Source organism: Corvus brachyrhynchos, unplaced genomic scaffold (genome assembly GCF_000691975.1).
Source record: "Corvus brachyrhynchos isolate BGI_N302 unplaced genomic scaffold, ASM69197v1 scaffold46, whole genome shotgun sequence".
In the NCBI taxonomy this organism is placed as follows: domain Eukaryota; kingdom Metazoa; phylum Chordata; class Aves; order Passeriformes; family Corvidae; genus Corvus; species Corvus brachyrhynchos.
This window is the reverse complement of record NW_008238838.1, coordinates 5,194,553-5,199,670: the sequence shown is the minus strand read 5'-3', so window position 1 is coordinate 5,199,670 and position 5,118 is coordinate 5,194,553. Positions and strand designations below refer to the sequence as shown.

The 5,118-nt window shown below is 43.6% G+C and overlaps 1 long non-coding RNA gene across 5 annotated transcripts in view; it reads left to right on the top strand.

The window, feature by feature from the left end:
* The window catches only part of LOC108447704, a 17,981-nt gene that overhangs the window by 4,508 nt on the left and 8,355 nt on the right, over nucleotides 1-5,118 (top strand). For 2 of the 5 annotated variants that reach the window (XR_001863370.1, XR_001863372.1), the window contains exons 3-5: nucleotides 929-976; nucleotides 1,238-1,508; nucleotides 3,606-5,108. This is a non-coding gene — a long non-coding RNA (uncharacterized LOC108447704). Of the gene's footprint in view, nucleotides 1-928; nucleotides 977-1,237; nucleotides 1,509-3,605; nucleotides 5,113-5,118 lie in introns of all 5 variants that reach the window. The other 3 variants (XR_001863373.1, XR_001863371.1, XR_001863369.1) reach the window with 3 other exon arrangements.

Sequence of the window (5,118 nt, the reverse complement as noted above, 5' to 3'; positions counted from 1 at the left end):
AATCATGCTGAATTCCAAATTGCTAAAGCTGAAAATGAATGACTTTTTTGGGTTTTACAGTCTGAAGGACCAGCTTGGGTTTGATTCTGATCTCAGCTGTGTTGTGGTCACTTTTGTGGGCATTAGGAGAGCAAACCTGAATGTCATGTGAATAAAAGTTGAAGAAATTTATTCATTTCTGACAGGTTTTTTTAGTAAAAGCAGTACTTATTTATGTTCTCTTTATTTTGAGGCAGTTTTGGTCAGACACTTGAAGAAGTAAATTGTTCTCTCATTGATGAATCAGAAAATAAGAATGAAATTCATCCATACCTTGACTGTCTTTGAGAGGTTTATGAACCAGGTTTTGATGGGATGCATATTGAGGTTATAGATATGTATCTATAGGGGCTTTAATGGGATCCGTTCACGGGGATGAATTTTACCCCATTAGAAAACATGGGGCTGGGCTACAATTTATTCTGCTTTTCAGCTTTAAGGGAACACATAAACTGTGAGCTGATCACAAATCTTATCACATTCTCTAAAAGCTTCTGTGTAACCTGTACTTACTGCCAGTGCCAGGCAGGCTGCCAGCACCAGGACAAGTCCAGTGGTCACCCCAGCGATCGCTGCCCAGTCAGGGCTGAGGAGCAGCTCCCTTTTCCTGGCAATTCCCACCTGGACAGCAAACCTGGGAATGCTGGGGAAGAAGGGCCCCTCCTCATAGCACTGTCCCCCCGCTGGCATCACCCTGAGGTACTGCAGGACAGGACAGAGAGGCCAGGCACGTGTCAGTGCATCTAATTTCATCTTCATGATGATTTAAATACATTTTTTTTCTCTTACAGAATTCAAACTTTGCAGGAATTGTGCCATTTTCCCCTCACAGAAACAAACTCGTATTTATTTCTGCGCTCTAAAAAGATGTTCACTGTTATTTTTACAGCTCCCTGTGTTTCCAAACTTACACCTGGAGCATGAAATGCTTTGCCAAGTAAGTAAAAATGAAGGATTTCTGGGTGCAAACCATTCTCTTGTGCCGGTTGCTGCTCAGCCGGAGCACGTAAGTGCCGGGGGCCTGGAACTGGAAAAGGAACAAGAGGAATTTCTGTGAGGTTTCTCTGATTTCTTCCCTGAGGCTTCGGAAATCTCCCCAGTCAAACGCAGCGTTTGTGTTGTACAGGTTGTTTCTAGGAGGGAAAAGTACAAAATGTCTCGTCATTGCCTTTTTAATTTTAATTATTTTTTCTTACAGGCTCATGATTAGGGTGGACATTTATAAATTCAGAGCTGTTGCTCGTCACACCAGTAAATGAAGGAGCATCAGTGGGAGTTCAGGCACTGAAATGTCCCCACAGCTCCAGTATTTCCTCACCCAACTTTGTTTTGGGCTGCTCCAACCACCTATCCCCCAAACAAACACAGCAATTAACCCTAAGGAGCGGGAATTTTTATTTACCAGGGCAAAAAATAGTTACTGAGAGCCCTTCTAGGTCAGAAACAGCATTGCCAAGACATCAGGAACAGTAAGTACAAGTTTATTTTTGCCTATTTTGATAAGTAAATGTGAATTTCTTAATGACTTAAATGCTGTTTCCTACTGTGCACAGTGAAAAATACATTGAATTATGTTTAATAATGAGAATTTTACTGTTCCTCCTCATGTTTCCTTTCAATTCCATGTTGGAAAAAGGTGAAGAATTTTTCTTTGTTGAACTAAAAACGCATTAGCTGAGTTCTTTTTTGTTCTTAAATGTACTTACACATCATAAACTGGGAAATGCTCCCTGGAGACAACGAACACGAGGGTCACATTGCCACTGATGCAGGTGGTGGGATTGAGGATGCCAAGAAATGTGGGCTGGGATGTGGAGTTGGGGGGGCTCAGGCTTTGTTGCTGGGGCTCCCTGCACTCCTCGTGGCCAGAGGGATCTGTGAGAGCACACAACACCCTCAGGAGATAGAAATATAAACAGGAATTTCTAACTGTAAGTGTAAATACACACACCTATATATATATATACACATATATATTAATATATATACATATCTATTTAATTTTCATGTATATATATATGTAAATTTAATGTCCAGAGCTGGGTTTGCTGTCCAGACAGCGTGAAAAGAGAGAAACAGAGAATTCCAGAATAATCCCAGGGCTGCCCAAAACAAGGAATGTGAGCAGAAAAAGCCCCAGCAGGACCTCAGGAGCAGGATGGATGTATTGAATTCTGTTTATTTTAATAAGTGGTTGTTATTTGCTGAGGGAATTCCGTGGTGCTCCCTGCAGGCGCCCTCCAGGGCGGTGGTGGGGGCTGCGTGCACATCACAAAGCACAATTAATTATTAGAATCTCTCTCTATTAAATACAAATTTAGGGGCTTTGCAGGAGAACTCACCTGGAGCTGCTGCTGAAGGAGGATTCTTTTTATGAAGAGATGAAGCCTCATTCAGCATGATGAGGTCATGAAGTAGTTGAGGGTCAGGATTATACACCCCTAAAAATCCTTTCTCTGGAGGGGTATAAAAAAAATTTGTTCATTTCTGGTTTTGAGCATGAATTTTGCTTTTCCTTGTACAGTATCTGCTCCCCAAAGCCCCCAAGCACGACTTGCAAGCTCTAAACTCAAATGGGATCATTTTTAGCACATTCTTCTCATTCTAGGGCAGTTTTAAAAATGTTTGGGCCTTGCTCAAAGCCTTTAGGGTTCGTTTGATGCAGCTACTGGTTTAACCTGGCTCGAGTCAATGAACCTGTGCAAAGAGCACAGGGGCAAAGGAGTCTTTCCTAATGCTGGTATTAAATTTCCTGGCTGTGCAAATTGTGCTTTTTGGCCCAAATCTGGAATTCTGAGGGAAAATTTTTTAACTACTTCGAATTTTACTTGGTGAAAGCACATTAAATTCTAAATCCCAAGAAAAATATCTGTGCAGGTGAAGGACTTGAGAAGGGATTCCTTTGCCAGGCAAAGGGATTCTCCAGCTCTTTTTATTGTCATTTAGGAAGGAAATCCCTGAATATTTGCCCTTTCCTGTGCTGCTGGAAATACACAAATTTCAAATGGATGCTCTGGGATTGAGCAGGATAAATTTTGTGTGTAGTGCTGAAGTCCTATTGCTGTTCTCAGGATATGAACATGGAGATCTCTTGTTATTTGTGTTTTAAACATCGTGGAAAGGCTTTTTGTGTGCAAAACCCCATTTAACACCCCAAGAATGCCCCAGCTGCTGCTGTTCTTTCCCTCACCACTCATCTCCACGACGTGTGCTGGATGGGTTTGTTGGCCTTGTCCTGCAGAACAGACATCTTCCAAAGAGAAATTTGGTCTTGGTAGAACCATCCTCAAACCTTCTAAGAAAACAGCAGTCTAAGAGAAAAATAATTCAGATTTTTTTCACCTGAATTCTTTTAATGGATGAAATATAATTTAAAAGTGCTTTGTGTGTGTAATAGAATAACGTTTGGGGGGTTTTGTTTGTTGCATTCTATAATTTTTCTGAGCAAGAGGGAATGAGGGTCAGAGCCTGACAAAAGTAGGGAGATGGTGGAAATAGCCACAGGTTTTTTCACCTTGCTCCCATTGCTGTGAGTGATGAAAAGCTGAGCTTTTCTCTCTGCACAGGTGAGCTGCAGGGTGGTTTTTTGTTGCCTTCTACACTGAGCGTTGCACACCCTCTCCAGGCTGTCAGAGTGACAAATGCAGAGGCCAAGAACTTTGTCATAGCCTTGGAAATCGCTGGGGACAGCACAGACCTGCGGGAGAAGAGGAAGGAATAACAGGGCAGTACAGGAATGTCCTCAAGCTGAAGAAGAGGCAAAAACTCCTGTGCAAACACGAATAACTCTTGATTTCCATGCTGGCTGTGCCCTGTGAAGGAAGAGCTTGGGAATTTTGCTTTTCGGGGCGTTTTCGGCCCAGTTTTGGGATTTAACAAACACAAAAATGGAAATACCTTCTCGGAGCAGTAGCGAGCCCATCCCCTCTTGGTCAAGCACTGCCCCTCCTGGTTCCGCGAGGCTGAGTCCCGGCACACGGGGTAGGATTGTCTGACACAGAGGCTTCCATCCCTCCCAGACCTCCTGAACCCCGGGGGGCAGGTGCAGAGAGCGTCACGAGGCTGGAAATTAGAACAAGGATTTGTTTAGGAACCTGCAGCTTTGATGTCCACACAGCACCCTAAACCTTCCAGTGAAGGGGAGGATTGATATAACCCTGAGAAACTCAGAATATTTGCGAATCTGGTGTTGCCATCCCTCTCCCTGTGTTTTTTTTGTGGTTGGCAATGAGATAAAGAGAGAGACAGCGAAGGCAAGAATGACCAAAATGCGAATTTCTCCTGGTGGCTCAATGTGAATTTCTCCTGTACCTGGAACAGCTGCCCTTTCCCGAGGCACACACAGGTCTGCTGCCCTTCTGCAGGCTGTGCTGCCTTGGAGCCACAGGGGAGACAGGATTTTTGGCCAGGCCTGGGGTTGAAGAAGTCCACGGGGCAGGGCAGGCAGCGGTGGGAGGGCAGCGCTGCCCCTTCCGACCGGAACGTCCCCGGCGGACACGGCACCGCGGTGTGGTTCCCTCCGGGGCAGAAAAAGCCTTTGAACAGCAAAAAATTCCTGTCAGTTTTTCTTCTGCAAAGCAGTTTGCTGTGGAGATGAATGGCTGTGTTTCCAGTTTAAATAGTGCAGTGTATTTATCTCATAAATCAGTTAAATGCATCCTGCTTCAAAATATTCCCCAGTTTCAATATTAATTACACAGTGCACAAAGGAACTCTGACAATAAAATCCAGTGCTCTACATTTTGAGCTTTCTTACCTGTTACAATATGAATTTTAGCAAGCCTAGTTGATTATCTAAGAATTATTGTAGCAAAATTCAAGCCTGATTTCGTTTTTATTGAGGAATATGTGACTGAGAAGCAAATAATCTCTGGTAAATTATCCACAAATACCTGCTGGACAAATTGGCAGCCTCTGTTCTCTTCTTTTGCAGTGAATCCCTCTCTGGCATTCCTCATGATTTTGAAGGTGTGTTTCCCCGCTGATGCCTGGCAAGGTTGGAAAAAGAGAGAAGAAGAAGAGGAAAAGGGCCATGGATTTATTGCACTGAGCAGCTTGAACCACCAAAGGTGGGTAAGT